Source organism: Crocuta crocuta, unplaced genomic scaffold (genome assembly GCF_008692635.1).
Source record: "Crocuta crocuta isolate KB4526 unplaced genomic scaffold, BGI_CrCroc_1.0 scaffold233, whole genome shotgun sequence".
Taxonomy (NCBI): Eukaryota; Metazoa; Chordata; class Mammalia; order Carnivora; family Hyaenidae; genus Crocuta; species Crocuta crocuta.
The window spans coordinates 3,749,874-3,771,065 of record NW_027529526.1 but is presented as its reverse complement, the minus strand read 5'-3'; the positions used below and the strand labels follow the sequence as shown (position 1 = coordinate 3,771,065).

At 35.6% G+C, this 21,192-nt stretch overlaps 1 protein-coding gene across 1 annotated transcript in view; it reads right to left on the bottom strand.

Annotated features, from left to right (window-relative positions):
* The window catches only part of SOX6 (SRY-box transcription factor 6), a 489,234-nt gene that overhangs the window by 444,650 nt on the left and 23,392 nt on the right, over positions 1–21,192 (bottom strand). The window lies entirely within an intron of this gene.

Here is a 21,192-nt window from a genome sequence, read left to right as displayed (position 1 = left end):
TTCCACAGGAAAAAAAAAATGCTAAGATTTGTGTGGCATGCTGGAGGAAACTCTCAAGGATGCTAGTGGCTAGAGGTGCTTGTTCTGACCAGCCATCCTAAGCTTTACTTGGCACCATTAAGGTTGGAGGGATCCATATCTTGGAACATTTATAATCCAAAGAACAAACTTTGCACAGCACACCAGCTGTGTCCCACAGTCCCTATCATGATTCTAGACCACAGTAGGCATTCAACAAATATTTCTTGAATTATCATAATAGTACATGGAACATTAGGAGATGAAGTGAGCAAATTAAGTGCCAGAACTCAACTTGAAATAGCATTACAAATGTTAGATTCATATACTGAAAACTTCAAGTTATCCACATTCTATTTGCAGAATTAATGAACAAATAATACCCCAGCTGGGAAGAGATGCTTAAAAAGTAGCTCAGAGTTGTATTGAGTTTAAAGACAATCCTATAGTTATGGATTGGCTTGCTGACCCCCCCCCAAAAAAAAAGATATGTTGAAGTCCTAACACCCAGAACCTCAGAATGCAACTTTATTTGAACATAATTGCAGATAAAATTAGCTAAATGAAGATGAGGTCATACTGGAATACAGTGGGCTCCTAATCTAATCTGACTGCAGTTGTTATAAGTAGACAACCATGTGAAGACACAGAGACACAGGGAGAACATCACAGAACACTGAAAGCAGAGAATGGAGTTACACAGCTGCAAGCCAAGAAATGCCAACCACTGCCATCAAGCCTCCAGAAGCTAGGAAGAAAGAAGGAACATTTCAGAGGGAGACTAGCCACTACCAACACCTTGATTTTGGACTTCTATCCTCCAGAACTGCGAGAGAATAATTTCCTGTTGATTTAAGCCACTTCACTTGTGGTACAGTGTTACAGCAGCCCTAGAAAAATGAATAATCTATCAAAAATGTCTTTGAGCAAAACTATTTCGAGAAGTAGGAACAAAAATCTTCTTCTTCCTTTTCTCTCTCTTCTTTGAGCTTTCTTCCTCCCCTCTCTTTCATTCTTCATTGTTTCCTTCTGTTTATAAAAAACAATTGTATTCTACATATTCTAAAACTTTTAAAAAGCCCTCTCTCACTGGTCTCTGTAACATTAAGGGACTGTCCCCATTCACTTGCTCCTTAAGCCACCAAGCTCCTTTAGAAAGTATTCTACTGTTTTGTCACAACTTCCTGATCACCATCTTCACACTGCAGTGCTCTCTGTCTTCTAGCTTCTGACTTCACCAGTAAGCTCCTATTGACAAATCCTCATTTTCTAAAATTTTCAGCATTACTTAATACTGTTGGTCACTCCCTTCTTATTGAAATTCTCTTCTGACTTCTATGACATAAAATTGTTTCTATTTATTATTCTTTTTTACTATTATATTGTTCTTTCACTGTCCCCCATCTCCCACCCCTTCTTAGGATATCATGTAATTCCATGGCTGTAATTATCTCTCCTTTTCAGATAATTTCTAAATCTACATCTCTAGCCCAGACTTCTCTTCTAGTTGCTCTTCGACACAGTATAATGTTATGGTTAAGAGCATAGCATCAGATAGATCTAGTTTTAAGTCCCAGCTCTGTCATCTACCAATTTTGAAACTTTAGGCATCTGTCTCAATTCTCTTATCTGTAAAATAGGGTTGATAGTAATAATAGATATTTTCTTAGGTTGTTAGAAGGATTAAATGGAAAAAAATGCCTCATTTTTTAAATTTATTTTTAGAGAGAGAGACTGTAAGCAGGGGAGAGAGTCAGAGGGACAGAGAAAATCCCAAGCAGGCTCCACATTCAGCACAGAGTCTGACCCCAGGCTTGATCCCATGATGCTGGGATCATTACCTAGACCGAAATCAAAAACCCACGGCTCACCCAAACCTGGCCATTCAAGCAACCCGAGAATGCCTTCTATGTGGTGATTTCTACTGTGCTTCTTCCACAGGAAATTTCCAGTAAATGTCACTTTGCTGTCATTTTAGCTAATTGACATCTCTACATATTGGTGCAACTAGCACCTCAAATTTAATATGTAGGCTCTCACCACACCTTGTCCTACCCCCAAAGTTATTATTCTTTCATTGAATCTTACCTTCTCTATGCACTAAGCATAAAATCTGATAGAGACTACGAACTCGTTTAAGAATGTTAGCACTTATAAATTCCCTCCTGAACTATTTTGAAGTATAAAATAAAATTAATCTTATTCAACCCAGTATTATAGTCATTATATTTTCCCATATTCCAACTGCCACCAGACTGTAGACTTCATAAGAGCAGAAACATCTTATATACTGTGTAGAATCTAAAAGAGAACTTTTGAACACGTGCTCAAAGACTATCTCCTTAGACAAATTGAGATTGAAGCTCTTAAAAGTACTTAAGCTCACACACTAGGTTTAAAGATTAGCTAGTCTAATTTCTTCCTTCTCTTGAGTAAGCCTCATAATATCACTCATAATAATAAAAAGAGTCAACAAATATTGGTTGAAATTCAAAACTCCCAGCACCCTACCGCCCACATACATAAAACAAACAAACAAAACAAAACAACACAACAAAAACAGTAACAACTAACATTCAAGTGATAGGCACTGTTCTAAGCATAGGTTGATAGGTTAAAATATTCATTCCCTCACCTGTCAACTATACAGTTGTAGGCAAGTTATTTAACCTCTCTGTGCTTATTTCCCTCATCAGTAAAATAAAATATGGTTTTTATTTGTAAATACTTACAAATAAATACTTACTTCATAAACTATGGTAACTACCTCACAGGGTTGTTTTTGGTTTTACATGAGATATGCACATAAAGTGAATAGCACAGTGCCCAGCATATGCTTAATAAATGTTATTTGTTTTCATTAGTGTAAAAATATAAACATGTGGGACTATAGAGAAAATTCTGTTCTAAACTATAGTAATCAGTAAACAAAATTGAATAAGCTTGCAAAATGAATGAAAATGTTTCATGAAACATACTGATATAAAAGGAAGTGTCAATGAGTTAAATGGAGGAAGATAAATCAAGCATGGGCCTTTTAGAAATATGCATGTATTTATTTGTGTATATGTGTATGTATGCATATATATGCAAAATAAGTAATAACCCCCCAATTTATCTATTTAAATAAAATTTAACATATGCATCAAGTTTTCTTGGATTCTAATAGAGAATATATAGAAATAAGTTTAACATATTTTTCTAGATATTAACTTGAAATTATAGTAAAAGATTTTTTTAATTAAAATGATTAAAAACTGAGCCTAAGTGAAATTTTAAAAGAAATAATTTCAAAATTGGGGACTATTTACCTCTTTTCATTTATTTTTCTGGACCACTGATTGCAGCATCCTGATGGAAGTATATAAAAATGTTTGCAGTCCCTTTCCTAGAAAGAGAATGGAACTAGGTACATGCATCATTGCACATATGAACAGCTTATTTTATCCTGTTCAACAACTTTTTATGGATCTTTTATTTTGAAAATATTAAGATTTGAGCTGATTCTTTTTTCAAGTTTTTAATTTAAATTCCAATTAGTTAACATATAGTGTAATATTAGTTTCAGGTGTAAAATATGGTGATTCTACACTTCCATACATCACCTGGTGCTCATCACAACAAGTCCACCCCTTAATCCCCATCTCCTATTTAATTCATCCCCACACCCACCTCCCCTCTGGTGACTATTAGCTTGCTCTCTCTAGTTAAGGGTCTGTTGAGAGAGACAGAGAGGGAGGGAGGGAGTCTATTTCTTGATTTGCCAAGAATTGAGCTGATTCTTTAACCCTCAGTTCTTTCTTTCAATTACTTCCACTTAAATGATGTATCTGGCTCTAAAAATGATCTGGTCTAGTAGAGACAGGATCTGGCCTAGCCTCAGTCTCTGCTCTTTGGTGCTAATTCCTCCATAATTTCAGGGTCGGGGGAAGAAGAAGTAAAAGAGAAGAAGGGCCAGATGGACAATAGATTTCCCTTCCTACTTTACAGAACAAAAATGTCTGTGATTAGGAAATCTTTAGCAACCTGTAGAGTCTGTGGTCTAGGATGGGACAACCTAACGCCCTCTTTACTTCCCAAAACCTTCTGCCATCCCCTATACTTACAAAGAGCCACAGAAATAACCTTACCCTGAAAAGAACAGTAGAGAGGGACATGTCCTTGAATAGGAAGAAGCATATTGTTATGTTCTCTTCCCTACCCCCAGAAGTTCAAGACTGCCTAGAGATGCCAATAAAGAAATCTTTACTCCTCAGTTTCCAGCCAAAAGAAGCCTTATTTTTTCCCCATTAATCTAGTATATGGGAAAGCTAAGACAGATAAGTCTTAAGTATGTTTCCTCCTGTCTGTAATCTAAATCTGACAATAGCCCCCATCAGATTGATGGTGAGAATAAAATTTCATCTAGCAGCTGAATAGTCAGCAGGGAAAAAAATATGGTATTAATTAATTAATTAATACTAATGCCATTTATTAGAATGATTATTTATTACCACTCATATTTCTCCTATTTAAGTTAAATTTTAAAGGGAATACAATATAGAAATGCAAAAACAGATAAACAGACAAACTTGATTGCAGCCCCTCCAAACACAATTCTACTTATTTTATTTAAGCTTAATTGTGTTTCCATCTTCTATTTTACGTAGAATCTCACGCATTCCCTTGTCTTGTTAATTAGAACAATAAATGGCCAATATGTAATAGCATTTATCAACTGTTCACTGAAACAAAGGAACCGTATCAGGGCTGACACAAATGATCGCCCTGATTAAAGAAGTGTATAATAGATAATTTTATAATGAAGATTACATATAAAAGACCAAGGATCAGGAAGTTATTTTTGTTATTCCTCTAAAAAATACTACATAAACCCATGAAAGAGCCCAAATGGCCCAAGTGAGTAAGTCATGTACTTCATATGGCCAATAGCACTAATAAATGACTTTAACCCTTGATCTCTCAAGATATAGCTACATTCTTCTAGGCAGAGTTCAGAACTTGAGATTCTTATTCCATAAATTTTATTCACAAACTGACTTTTCATAGTATCACTCCCTGTATAATAAATTGAATTTTCACAACTAAAATTTACAGCAGGGCAGCAGAGTGTATAGTAGTCTTTTCACAGCAAGATTGTCCCAATAATTCCTACACTATGTAATTTCAGTTAAAGCTGCTAAGCATAGACTGTAATTAAGTTAACATTCAAGACTTTACTACATTTCTTTATAAAGTATAAATACAATTTGGCATACAACTGGTATTTCTGAAGTGTGTGGATTCTCTGTCATTAATACAGTTGAACCATCCATTGCACACTCTGAGTTATATACATAGATACCAAGCACTGAAGTAAACAGGAAATATGATGCTAACATCACTATAGTATTGATGAATAAAAAAACATAACCTCAAGGCTAAGCTGCCAAATAAGTAGTGAATTAATTTCTGTAAAGTACTCCAATATTACAAAGGTGTGTTGAAAGGTGTCTCCTCATGTTTCAAATTAAACGCACTGCTGGTCAGCATTAGCACCTCAGCTTTGAACACCAGCCATTTGCCTATAACACTTCAGGGGCTAGGAAAAACGGATTTGCCGTTCACACTGGAATAATTAGAACATGTCAGGAAGAATTAATTTCCTCATTTTTCAAAAGGATACACAGAAATTACCATGTTATTATATGACAGGGTCCCTTGGAGAATTATATTAAATTTAATTTCTAGCGCAGCCCACACAACAAATTAAAGTCATAAATAAGATGGAAAGAAGCGGGACGCAGAGCATATGTTTATGGCAATGAGTGAAGCCAAGGGACCAGAAACAACTATCTTCATTTCATTTTATTTAAATCAGCCAGACACTGTGTATCTGAATGACAGCACTTGTTAATGGTGCTGAGATTATAGGCTCCTTAATTTTAGAAAACAGAAGCAGTCAGTCAGTGTCTGAAATAGTACATTTCCTACAATGCAAAAATTAGTATAAATTTACTTCCCTTTCAAGTCCATTTCTTTTTGCCCTGCAGCAAGTTTAACAAAGATAAACTTATTTTTGATAATATTGTTTCTCTATTTGTCTTCTCTTTGGGCAATTTTCTTTGGTCAAAATAAATGAGAAAAGTAAAATAGAAGAGTCACTAGGATAAGTGAAATTTGCAAACATAGTGTTTGTCCAAAATACAATCTTCCTGTTCCATCCTGTAAATACATCTACCAATTCAGAGCTGAGAGACAAAATTCTCTCATTAAATTAAATACAAAATGTTTTTCTTACATCAAATTGAAGTGAAACTCCAACCACCCTAAAACCACTAGACTTTTTAGCTATTCATTAAGCCCTAATATGTGTGTGGAACAGAAAAGATTATAGAGGCCACTAATAATACAGCCTCCACTCATGGCCAGAAACCTCCCTACTTCCTTCTCCTTCTACTTGAGTCATTCTTCAAGTATCACTTCTTTCCCTTTCACCTCAGCTAGCCATGGGCAATCAGGAAAGGGTTCTTACTTATATCATCTACACTGAAATCAGCTCAAGTCCAGCATAGAAACATTAATAAAACTTTAATAAATATGTTATAAAATATTAATATTATTGATTCCCTCCCTTCTCTTTGTACATATGTATACTTTTATTTGCTATTTAAGTTATGGGTAAAATAACCAGACTAGAAGCAATGACTTTCTTAGTTTTTTCCTACATACTATAAAAAATACTCAAGGTGTCCTATAGAAATTAATGTTCTTTCATTGAGAAGTCAAAACATTCTCCAATATTTAAGACTAGGACATTCTAGACCTACCAACAATCTAAATGCTTCAAACATCAATTAAAAACAAGTTATACTATGTTGATGACCCATTAAAAACATCCTAAGAATGCATAATTGTATTGTCTTGTAACACGAAATATGCTCAATGTATGGCAAATGCAAAAGAAAAGAAACTTTAAGCAGTAATGTTTAGAAAGCTGAAATTAGTAAAGTAAAAGCAGTGAAAAATCTGCCATGAAAAAGAATCATTGATAAATTAGCTAACTTTTTTCTTCTTCCAATACAGATTTAATTTCCATGTATTCACCTACAGATTCTATATCATAAATGTTAAAATTACTCACAGCCCCAGAAACATGCTGGCATTTTATCATGCTTAATAACTGAAGACATTCTTAAGGTGAAAAAGGAGTTTGTACACTTTAAGAAATGACTGTCGTGAAACTGAGCACTCCCTTGGGTGCAACAAACTTTAAATAATTTGTGAATCAATTAACTGGCGACTCTCTTCATAACACAGATTTCACACTCCCAGGTCACTGCATTATCAGCCTGATACGAATCATAACATTTTGGAGAAAAGTTCATAATTGAAATCATTAATTAATTTAACAGGACTTTTAGTTATGCATTGCATTAAACAGCTGTAAAGGAGCAGAGATTAATTAGTTGTTTCTCTGACAATTTTCACTGCTGCTATTACTTGGTGGAAAAACTTTTCAACTTGTAAAGCACATCATGCTCTCTATAATCTGGTTGTGACCTATTGAAGCAATGTAAAGTTGAAGGAATTCTAATTTCTTTAAAATGAAATCTGGAATCTCTGAGGTGTTTCTTTGGGAGAATAAAAAATAAATGAAAAATAACAAACATTGTAAAGCCTGACCTTCTCTTAATGGGAAAAGGAAACATGCATCTGGAATAAAGTCTTAAAAGTATATATTGTATGTAAGGAGCTCACAGAAATGAAGAAACCAAAGCTATACCCAGCTAACATTTCCCTGTAGCTAGCAAAATGATAGGTGTTCACATATTTTTTATATCCCACTTTTTCCCTTTAAAATAGAAATAAAAACTATTATCCATAAATAAATTGTATTTGTGTTAGCACCCAATGTCTTTACTTCTTAGAATTTAGAACATTTGACTGACCTATAAGTTTCTAGCACATCTATTGGTGACAAAGTATAGGTAAGTTCAAAAAGAAACTCAAAAAGGACCATTTTAAGGAAAAGTGACTAGCAACTGTTTCAGTACATCATTCCAAACTCCTTCCATATGTTGTCATTCTCTGCACAACTTCACCCTTTTAATATCTAGCATAACAGCTTAATATTTTATTTCCTATAGTAAAGGCACTGAAAGATATATCATGGAGATTCTAATAAAATGGTAACTTCCTAGAAAATTCCACATCTTACTGAAATTAATTAGTTGAAATTAAACATTTTTAAGGTTCATATCAGGAAATAATCAATTGCACCACCCAAAACTCTCATGTGTATTTCTTCAGCCTAATTCCTTTCCCCATTCCCTCTGCCCCACATGTGGCAATGATACTGAATTCTTACAAATTTCAAAATACACCAGGCCTTTTTAATACCTAGGTGTTTTTTACAAGTGCTATTCCCTGGATTTAGAACATTCTTGAAATCTTCACATCTCTCTAAGTAACCCCTTGTAACTCCTGTAAGAAGCAGACCTAATGTTAACCTACTGAATGAAGCCTCCCCAAAATTCTGTCTGGAAATTTTCAAATTCTATATATCTTACTTCATTTATATCTCAATTCTAAAACTAATATGTTGTTATATTTTCTCTCTACCTGTCTCCTCATTATATTTTTAAGATACTTAAATGATGGCTCTAATATGCTATTCACATTTAAATCTCAAACATGTCATCTGGAACATATTAAGCCCTCAGTAAATATCTGTTGGGTCAAAAGAAAAAGAATCAATAAATGAATATGCACATATTTATTTTCACATTTCATTTCAATAATATTTATTAAGTGTCCGTTATAAATTACCCACAGCACTAGGTGCTTGACAAAATCTCCACAAATTTTTAAAATAAAAAATAAAGATGGCTCCTCTACCTTTTTACTTACCTATTTTTTAAACATTTGACTTCACCTATTTTTTTTAGATTTTATTTAAAAATTGCTCATTATTATCTATTGAAATTCATGCCAGTCAGAGTGGCTAAAATGAGCAAATCAGAACTCTAGATGCTGGCGAGGATGTGGAGAAACAGGCACCCTCCTACACTGTAGATGGGAATGTAAACTGGTGCAGCCCCTCTGGAAAACAGTGTGGAGGTTCCTCAGGAAACTAACAATAGAACTCCCCTATGACCCAGCAATAGCACTGCTAGGAATTTACCCAAGGGATACAGGAGTGCTGAGGCATAGGGGCACATGTACCCCAATGTTCATAGCAGCACTCTCAACAATAGCCAAAACATGGAAAGAGCCTAAGTGTCCATCAACGGACGAATGGATCAAGAAGATGTGGTTTATCTATACCATGGAATACTACATGGCAATGAGAAACAATGAAATCTGGCCATGTGTAGCAACATGGATGGACCTTGAGGGTGTTATGCTGAGCGAAATAAGTCAGGCAGAGAAGGACAAATATCATATGTTTGCACATATAGGAGGATTAGGAGGAACTTAACGGAGGAACAAGGGGGAGAAGAAGGGCGGAAATGGTGGGGGAAAGGGAGAGAGGCAAACCATGAGAGACTCTTGAATGTTGACAAAAACTGAGGACTGATGGATGTAGGGGGGAGGGGATGATGGGCATGGAGGAGGGCACACTTGGGGATGAGCACTGGGTGTTATGTGGAAACTAATTTGACAATAAGCTATTTGTAAAAAAAAAAAAAAAAGAAAGAAAGAAAGAAACTTGGAATGGAAAAGCAAGAAGTAGAAACCAAAATGAATGTCATTTTATGATATCTTTTGTCATCAAAAACAGCTTTGGATCAAAAGATCCCTTTCCCAGGAGTCAAATTATATGAACATGTTAAAAATAGTTTATGCCTATTGTTCTACCAAGGCTCCCTTATCTAGTCAATATACATGAAACTAAATTAAAACAAGAAGTGTTTTCTCACTTGAGCAGAAGTATGAAGTATCATTGTCTTTTCTGAGATACCATGTTATAAAGTCAGACTTAATTACAGTGCTATTTCCTATTTTAGATGCATTATTTCTAATTATTTACCATGGAGGTGCGGCAAATAGTAATTATTTATGTCTCATTATTCATATTCTCTCACATATCTTTATACCTCATTTATTTCTCATCCCAACATACTATAATGGTAAGGATAAGTTGGTATTTTCTTTTTCTTTTTAATTTCTTTTTAATGTTTATTTATTTATGAAAGACAGGTTATAAGCAGGAGAGGAACAGAGAGAGAGGGAAACATAGAATCCGAAGCAGGCTCCAGGCTCTGAACTGTCAGCACAGAGCCTGATTTCAGGGCTTGAACCCACAAACTGTGAGATCATGACCTGAGCCAAAGTCAGACGCTTAACCAACTGGGCCACCCAGGCGCCCCTAAGTTGGCATTTTCTGTAAGTGTTGTCTTTTAAATAAGAATCTGTGGGGGTGCCTGGGTGACTGAGTCGGTTAAGCGCCCAACTTTGGCTCAGATCATGATCTCACAGCTCCTGAGTGGCTCGTGAGTATGAGCCCCACGCCGGGCTCTGTGCTGACAGCTCAGAGCCTGGAGCCTGCTTCAGATTCTGTGTCTCCATCTCTCTCTTTCCCTTTCTTGCCCACGCTCTGTCTCTCTCTCTCTCTCTCAAAAATAAATAAACAAACAAATATATAAATAAGAATCTGTGGCAATTTTGCTTTTGATGAGGTTGTTTCCTGATCCCAAGTAGTTTCTTTATCTAAATGTAATTGTCACTTCAGAGCTCTTGTACAAATTAAACGAGGTAACACATGTAGGTGTTCAATAAATTGTACTTCTCTTTTATCTTCCTTACCCCGAAACACATAGGACCTATGAAACACATCCTAAAGCAGGTTGTCATTATGGAATCATTCTGACATTGTGTGCAAAATCGGCTTCCACTCTGCAGGTATTTAATGGAGTTGCTAAATAAGAGACTAAAGAGAGAGAAAAGTGAAGTGTCTGTGTTTGTTAGAAATAGTTGAATGGACAAACACTGAAATCAAGAGTGATAAAGAGTAGGGATGAGGTTTCCTAAATAGATTATGGATTGCTGGTAATGTGTCTACTTTCTCTCAGCCAGTTCCTCTTTGCAACCGGGGAGGCTGGGCAAGGTTATATTTAAAGCCCAAAGTGTAGAACAAAACAAAGATAACGTGCTCATAGGAATCAATTCATAATATTTGCTGTATTTGCCTCATCATAAAACTTTAATTATTTTAGTTACCTTTAAGAGATACTAGAACCAGGAGTGCCTGAGTGGCTCAGTTAGTTAACCATCCGACTTCAGCTCAGGTCATGATCTCACAGTCCATGGGTTCAAGCCCTGTGTCAGGCACTGTGCTGACAGGTCAGAGGCTTCAGCCTGCTTCAGATTCTCTATCTCCCTCTCTCTCTGCCCCTCCCCTGCTCACTCGCTCTCTGTCTCTGTCTCTCAAAATAAAATAAAGACTTAAAAATAAGATAATTTTTTTTAAAAAAGAGGCACTAGAACCAATGGTTCTATGGGGAGATTTCATCTTGAGAGTACATGATCCTAACATGAAGAAGAATCCTGAATCAAGAATAGAATCTGTATCTAAAAATGTATACGCTTGGATTCTACTTAAAGATTTACCTTAAAATAGAAAAACAAGATAACACCAGAGTAACATTAGATCTACTACCTTACACTCAATAAACCAGGAAACTATAACTTATATAATCCACTAACTCTACAAATTTTCTCAATTTATAGTAAATTATTACTCTCCTTTACCTCTCATCTTACCTAAATATACACTTTCTTTCTTGTTCTGTATCTCATTCTACTAACACACTAAAAAAATTGCCCTATGTTTTGTATATTTGTATATTTGCCCAACATAATTGCAACCATGTGTCTGTGAGTGTTTTTACATGCTTCTTCATAAACCAAATCTGTCTACCCACAGCAATATTCCGCAGTTTCATCAACATATCTCTGTCATGTACCTATTACTGATCATGTTCTTATTACACTCTACCATGGAAAGTACTCCTTTCTTATTTCAAAAAGGAAAGAAAGAAAGTACTCTTTTTTTTATTCTGGACTTCAAAATATGTTTTTGCGGTATTTTTTTTAATGTTTATTAATTTATTTTGAGAGGGAGTGGGAATTCAAGTGAGGAAGGAGCAGAGAGAGGGGGTGAGAAAATGTCCAAAACAGGCTCCACACTGTCAGTGCAGAGTCTGATGTGGGGCTCAATCCCAGGAACCCCTAGATCATGACCTGAGCTGAAACCAAAAGTCAGACACTTGACCAATTGAGGCATCCAGGCACCCTTGTGGCATCTTTAGATCCACGTTCATCTTATTCCACCTTGTCTGAGCACCCTTGAGGAGGCTGGTTTTAGAATCCTGACCTTGAGTTCTCTGAGGCTTATCAATCTTGTACTCCTGACTCCTTTCAAATTCTCCTCTAGGTAGTATCACATAGCAATTATATATTGAACAAGTCCATCTCCTTGTATTAAAAAGTGCATTTACAAAGGCCCATTTATAGTTAGTGTGGCAGAAATATCTGGGTCAGTGCTAATTTTTAGGGTGGAATCTTTGGTTTTCTCTTGAATGGTCATATAAAGACGATAGATACATCCTAAGAAGATATAAAGTAGAAAGCAATATTTCAACATTTTCCAGAATAGGACAACAGATTTCTTCTTAAAAGATACATTTGGTCTACGGGAGAAAGAGCAGAATGCAAGAAGACAAAAAAGATAGGGGCTCCTGGGTGGTTCAGTCGGTTAGGAGACTGGCTCTTAATTTAGGCTCAAGTCATGGACTCATGGTCATGAGATAGAGCCCACGTTGGGCTCTGCATTGGGCATGGAGCCTGCTAAGATTCCCTCTCTCCCTCTCCCTCTGCCCCTCTCCCTCCCCCTCCCTTCCCAGCTCTCTCTCTTTTTCTCAAAAAAAAAATACAGAAAGGATGTTATCTTTCTATATCATCATTTTAATAAACAGAAACAATGTACATTTCTGCCTTACTTAGAAGATAAAAGAATCATCTTTATAACAAGAAAATGAAGGTTATAAAAAAGATTATAAGGATTGCATATAAAAATGCAAAGTGAAAGAACAGGTAGAGAGGATGAACAGATAGAGGAGAGGAGAGTGGGGACAAAGGACAGGAAAGAAAAGTCATAGGAGAGGAAAGGAAAGGTACAGAGAGGGGAAAACAAAGATAGAAGTTATCAAGTATTAAACCTAAGAATGTGGCAAAGGTTGGGAACAGAAATTAAAAAGGTCATAAAAACCAACTGTATCCATTATTGTTTTCTTTCTAAAATATTTCCTTTTTTCCAGAAAAAGATTGGGAAAATGAGTTAAGTGAATTACCTTCACAAATAATCACTCTTATTTGACCTAATTAGTTTCATGGAGCCGATAGCTCCACGCCTTACTTAAGAATTTTAATGGTCACATTTCTGCATAGTCAAAGTGATCTCAAACAATTTCTCCAATGTATTACACATATAAACAAGTTTTCTTCAAAACCAGGCATGATAGTCATTTTTTCCTCCGTTTTTCTCTTCAACAAACATAGTTATTATAAAAAATGAAAGGAAAATTCCACTCTTCATTCATGTTTGAGTTCCTCTGACTTGCTAAAATGTCCTGGCCTGTAGCATAAGATGTAATCCACGTATATCTATTTCTTTTTTCCTTAAAAATAAAACTTTTACAAGATTTAATTATACAAGAGTTACATAAAGCAGCAAGTTTTTCTATCCACGGCTCTAGAGAGGGTTTTATGTGTTCTTTCCTTTTTCTAATTTTCTTTAGAGACAGAAAACTATTTTATCAAAAACTTTCAATTTACATTATTAAAACTATGTGGCATTCATCATCACAAGTCTGTTTTTCTTTCCTTTATGATATAGACTCTACAATTTTTTTGAAGCCAAAATTAAGAAGTTACCGGAATTAAAAGAAACAACATGGTCATTGAGTCAAACAATATTGAATTTGTAGATTATCATTTATTGTGTTACTCTTGGAAGAGTTGATTATACTACTCTGAGCCTCAATTTGATCAACCATAAAAAGGAGTATAAGAATAGCTTCTATATCATAGGGTAATTATGAAGACTAAATAAGAAAATTTTCATGACAAATAAATAGAAAGCATTTAACACAAAATTTGGCACAACTAATAATACATGGTGTTGTTAATAGATCGTATGCCACTCTTGAGACACAAAATATATCTTCCTAATGAAATCAGTGTCCTTTGGAGGAGACTTAGGCCTTTGAAAGCAATGGTAGATCAAAGAATATGAAGATCAAATCTTTAAAAAAAAAAAAAGGTTGCTTACTTTAATACAACATTTTTCAAACTGTGCGTTGATGAATAAAATCAATGTTCTGAGTGCCAATTGCCATTTTTTATTAAAAAGAAGAGAGAATGGAAGTGAAGAGAGAGGGGGCAAGGAGACGAAAGAGAAAATAGAACATATTGCACATATTAAGGGTAAGTATTGTTCATGAAAACTTTATTTCAGTTATGTTATATTACATACTTGATACCTGGGGGCTCAGTTGGTTAAGTGTATGACTTCAGCTCAGGTCATGATCTCATAGCTCGTGACTTTGAGCCCCACATCAGCCTGTCTGCTGTCAGCATGGAACCCTCTTGGGATCCTCTGTCCTCCCTCTCTTTCTGCCCCCTCCCCCCCCGCTCATGCTCGCTCCCATGCTCACTCTCCTTCTCTCTCTCTCTCTTTCAAATAAATGAACATTAAAAAATGAAATAAAATAAAAATTTATACCTTACTTTGAATCAGTCAAAAGAAGTTTGAAAGCCTCTAAACTTAATGGGAACTAGAACAAGTGAATCCATGAGTTTCATGTCACAGGGAAAGATCCAACCACCTTGTTCATTCAAAGCTTTCTCTAATTCATGGAATGTAGCAACTGAAGGCATCTAGTGCCCTTTGACATATCTTTTGATATCTTCTTTTTTGAAATACTGTAAGACAGAAGCAGCTACTTTTCAGAGTTTATCCAAGGGCAAGAGGGCAAGAGGGAGACTAGATGACTTCTGAATAACCATTCCAGCTCTAGGATCATGAAGAAAGCAGTGATTTAAAATGAAGAATTAGAACATTTAAGATATCATTCTTTTCACATTCAATAAGTTCGGTCAATTACAAATAAAAGACCAAGGAAATAACTCTCCTTCAAAAAATCTGATGGATTTATGGGATAAAAAGACTGGAAAGTGTCACCCCACTTTCAGTGTGCTTCACTCAAAGTAACTGTGTTACATATATATATTATATATATATATAATGTTTATATATATATACATATTATGTTTATATATTTAAAACAGTTCATATATATTCATTGGCAAGTTATATAGGGTATGTATGGAGGGGTTGGGGTGGCAGGTGGGACAGCAGTGTACAACAGGGAGGTGCATATAAGTGGTTGTGTTCACTTCAATCTTATTTCAAACCCAACCAGTATGGTGGTCAGCTGTCAACCAAAGAGAAAAGGAGTAGGAACAGAGCCAATCAAGCTGTGTTAAGTAACCCAGTCATTCCACAGAAATCTGTACAGCTCTTGTTCCCTGGAAGTACAGCCGGCAACAGCACAGCAGTAATTTGAGGGGTTTTCTATAGGGTGCTTATGAGTTTGATTTCACTGTTGGCTTCTTGCCACTGCAACCTATACCCTGGGTATTTCTATTTGTGAGTTACCCCAACTATATGCTTAGATGATAAAAGGTCAGATTTTTCACTTGGTAGGCATGAAGTCAGCTGAGTTTTCACTTTGCCGAATGTTTTTTTTTTTTACCCCCCAAATTCCCCAGGTTAAGAAAAATACATGGTTTGTATTGCCAAGCATTTTTCCCCTACACTTTGAGTCATGTGTAGGAGAAACCAAATTCTATTTTACCTATAACTCATCAAAATGTTATCTCTAAACTGACAACTTAAATCTTTAGAATCTTTTAAATATCAGTTCCCCCATTTTCTCACTACCACTCTCCTTTTTTCATATTTTCTCCTCTAGTAATCAAAAAAAATATATCATTTGCCAAATTCATATGACTTTCTTCTGACACATGAAGAATATAAGGTACTTAAACAGGAAAGAACTAGTCTTCATTTGGGTGAATTGTCATGTTGTTAGGAATATTTAACTTTGAACCAAACTCAACTGCTACTTATATGCGTATATCACCTCATCTTACATAAGATCTAATCAGTATGTTCCCAAACTGTTCTCCTATTAGAAATTGAACTACCCTCGGGGAGCCTGGGTGACTCAGTCGGTTGAGCATCCGACTTTGGCTCAGGTCATGATCTCACGGTTTGTGGGTTCGAGCCCCGTGTCGGGCTCTGTGCTGACAGCTAGCTCAGAGCCTGAAGCCTGCTTCGGATTCTGTGTCTCCCTCTCTCTCTGACCCTCCCCTGCTCACACTGCCTCTCTCTCTCTCTCTCTCTCTCTCTCTCTCTCAGAAATAGATAAAACATTTAAAAAAAAACTTAGAAACTGAACTACTCTCACTAGTGCTACCACTTAAAACCTGAAAGCCAAAATTATGAGGGTAGAAACGAGTAAGTACAAGACACGCAGTGAAAATACTTGGAATATACTGTAAGGCACCGTGAATGAGCAAAAATTTTGATCTTCTCCACCCTTTGATTCATCAGTATAAAATTAGAAAATGTTCCTTCTTTACTTTCTAAATATATAAACCTCCAATGGGATGCCCTTCATTTGTAAACATACACAGATCTCTATACCAGGGCCATCAAGGTTACCAACCCCCTCCTACTTCAGCCAGGATACCCAGTTACTTTCTTTCAATAGCTAGAAACATCAGGAAGTCAGCCTCACCACCCCCCAAATTCCATTTCTAGGGGTGTTTTATTTTCACTGCTATGCACTAGTAGAGTGAAAGCAGGAAAATTCGAATCCTACTACCAGAAGTTCATCAAAATAATGTTGGTAAAGTAAAATTCCAAAATGGTATTTCACAGCAATACCATTTAACAGACACTAGTTAGTTACTATATAGTACTGTCAATAGTATAATTCAGCCATATTATGGGGTAAATGGGTATCAGTAGTTTGCCCAGTGAACCAAATCATCATCTATGACATGGTTTCTATAAGAATAGCCATTCCAAATTCCAAACACTAAACTTTTAGAACTTTACCTATTAGTAAGTTGGAGACTGCCTACAAATACATCCCTATGAATATTTCAGAGATGTCTTTTTATGATATAGATTAATACTAAAAATCAGGCAATTAAGTATCAGCCATTTTTAAGTAGGTCATATGTTTTTCAAAAGGGGAAGTGAATAAAAAAACAAAAACCAAAAAACAAGAGGGGCACCTGGATGGCTCAGTTGGTTGAGCATCTGACTTCAGCTCAGGTCATGATCTCGCAGTTCATGGGTTCGAGCCCCGCATCGGGGTCTGTGCTGACAGCTCAGAGCTTGGAGTCTGCTTTGGATTCTGTGTCTCCCTCTCTCTCTCTGCTCCTCAACCGCTCACACACACACACTTTCTCTTTCTTTCTCTCTGTCTCAAAAATGAAATGACTATATATTTTTAAAACTTTTTTTAAAAATAAGAATTCAATGTGAAAATTATAAATTACTTCTTCATTCACTATAAGTGAAGTCTAGGATTTTCAAATACAGTACTTGGAAGTATGTATGAACAAATGATTATTAGTAGCTGTAACACATTATTAATATGATGCCAATAAGAATGATGACTATGCCAATTCTATGCATTATGGGTCATAGACAAAATATAAACAGTTTCTAAAATTACCATATTATTATATTCTCCTGCATATAAGCGATTCAGATGCTGCCTAAAAAAAGGATACACAAAGTTTCTAAGCTGAGGGCACTAGGAAAGTTAACATGACTATAAGTCAGCCTATGCTCATGTAAATGCTAGAGAAAAAAACTAAATACACAACCATTTGTTTTAGAAATAACTAAATATTCAACCTAATACCTTGTTTTCATATGTGAGCAAGGCTATTTGGATCCATAAAAATTTCAACTGGGCAGAGCTTTGAACATCTAGTATAAGAACTACTTATAAAGCCACTAAATGTATTATGTATTACATGTATGTAATGTATGTATTACACTGATATGATACCTAAATGATCTTCTAATAGAAGCCAATTTCAAATAATGTGAGGAAAAACTAGCTTGCTTTAGAAAGGTAAACAATGTTCAAAAAGCCTAGATTCAAAGGAAAAAGTGATGGGCATAAGTCAAAGTGTTTGTAGGAAATAATACATGGAGCTTTCAGTAAAATTACAACAGAATTCACTTACCCTTTGTTGGCAAGTTAGGGGTCAGGGAGAGAAGGATACTAGGCCTTATTCTGAGGTAACACAAAGCATACCTGAATCTATCATCTTTTTCACATTTTTAATAGGAGACTTGTAGTACAAGGTCAGAAATGTTGCCTATAATCAACTACACTGTGGCTTTCTCATTCATCTGCTGAGCATGAAGTCCCACAGCAACTAGAGACTCAGATGTCCATGAAGGACTTCCAAACTTTCCCCCAGAGCACATGTGCTAGTGGACACCACACTGCACAGACACCTTACTCATTCTTAATCACCCCTCTCCAACCATCAGTAGTCCCTTCCATTGCCAGCATGCTGTCCTTCGGCCACAGAAGTTAGCATTAATATAAGAGCCCTGCTAACTATCTCTGTCCTTGCAGCTGGGGATGGAAGGCCCACTCATTCCACTGCACCCAATGGAGTAGTTCATTATTCTGGGTGTTATGCATCCTAACCGACTGTGAAGTGTCTACTGAAGAAGCATGGTTAAAAGACGTATGTTCATGTCTAACTGGGAAAAAGTGTCAGTGTGTAAAGGTTTGGAGTAAAGTCATATATACACACATATTCAAACATCTGAGAATATAAAAGTTGCATGGAACTGAGTTTCTCATTTTCCTCTTGAAGTACATCATATAGACAAATAGCTAGTTAATATGTAACATTTTATAAAATAATAACTTTCTTCCTGTGGAATGACTTGATAGGAAATGTGGCAGGTCTCTCATACATCAGTTAGGGTGAGAAAAAGGGAACAGCGTGTTCTTTCTTTGCATCCAAAACATCAAGCCAGAAAATAAATTCATTTGGAAAAATTATCTCAAGATTTTGACAAGGGCAGAGGAGTTAGGGAAGTTTGGGGGTTCTTGTTAAGAAAAACTGACAGCAAGCCTTCATATTAGACTGTCTGAGTCTATCCACTAAGATTATTCAAAAATGTTTTTAAAAAGTACTCTTGTCAAGAAAGTTAAGTTCAAATGAAATGTTGTTTTTCAAAAATACTTCTAAAAAAGGCATTAGGGTTTGAAGTTTTCACCAGTGGTTCTAAGAAAACAATTTATAGTGTTTTAAATGAAGTAAGGGTAAATGGCATTTCACTGCAATGTGCTGCTATGGCCTATATTACTTAAACCATACAAATGAGTTTTCCTGGGATTTTTTTTTCCCCTTAGGAAAACAGAAAGATTTTTTTTTACATAGTAGTGAGGCACAGGGCAAGAAATGGACATATAAATAATTGTGAGCTCAGTGTAAAGGATCCCTTAAGAAAGGGAAGAAACCCCGGAGATGTGCACATCAAATAAAAATGGAGTATATGGCTATATTTCAACTCAAACCAATAGTCCCTTTTCAGGAATCCTCCCCTCTAGCTCACCACTGACAATCCATAGATAGTGTAAGAGCAAGATGAGTTCATGAGTAAGATGAACAGGGATGCTCCACAGCAGGTAAATAAATTTGTTTCCACTGAGATAATTATTCTTACCGTATGTCACTACTCTCATAGCAGAAGCAGGACAGGTGATGACATCCTATAAAATGCAATTTTTATTCCTATTCTCCTGACATCAAGATATATAACCCACTCAGCTCTCATGAATTTTTTTATTTTTTGCTCTGAAGCTATCAGTTTTTGTTTTTTACTGTTGTTCTTGGTTTTTGCCTTTTTGAAAAAATGCATTATCAGCTGTGAAATACTGTTAAGAAACTGAGGAAAAAATTGGACTCTCATTATTTTAGGCTACCTAGCCCTAAACAAGGACTACATATTATTATTTGAGACAGCTGGATGTAGCTATTTTACTTGGATCTTTTAAGTTTAACATCTGCATAATATAACCTCTATGCAGAACCTATATCTTCACATGAATGGCCTTTCCCAAACCTCAAATCCTTTCAGACCTAGCCTAGGCAAGAAACTAGGAATCATAAGCCTTTGTACCAACAAACATTTTTCCAACTATAATTCATTAGTACCTTATTCCAAGAGCATATGAATACTTAGAAGATGGTTAATCCTCATTAAAAACTAAGATTACATGACATAATTACATGTAAATAAGAAAAATGAATTAAACTCTTACCCTTTCCTATGTCGGGCACTAGTTGTGAATCATATATACAATTAGAGTTATATTGCTAAGCTAAAAATATTGGTAAAGATCTAAAAATGACAAACAGTGCCTTTTAAATTAATGTCTTATTAGTTGAGTGAAGTACACTGACAAAGAATAATTTATGCTTATTCAAACTGCACTCGACATCTTCAGGTGTTTCCAAATGAGCTCACAGAAGAGTGATTAAATGCATCTGATAACAAGCCACACATTGCTGAAATTACTTACCGCCTCATTTTATGATTAATTAAACATGTAGATTAAAGTTGCAAAAGAATTTAGATTAATGAGCAAGTTAAGTCTTGCTGATATAAGTGAATTGGGAATTGGATGCTCTGTGGAACTTTATAAACATGCATTTTATAATGAATAAGACAAGGCTACATGCAGAATCGTGGCCACCAGGGCCTTTTGACGATGCAGTCTTTTTTAACGTGGTTTGACAGCTTTCAAATAACATTCTTCTATAGGCTTTAAACTTTGTGCTTTGCTGTAAAACACAAGACTACATAACTCATGTACCAGGAGTACGATTATTTTTGAGCTCTCCAAGGTAATGACCCCCTGTAGCAGCAGCTGTTCAGAAAAAATTATAAGCTCAATTGTTATTTTAATCAGAGATAGTTTCATAGTTAAAAGCAGTTATGCAACTTGTAAAATTATACGACACCTCATCAGTACCTTCTCTTCAACACTCCTTCGTCCAAAA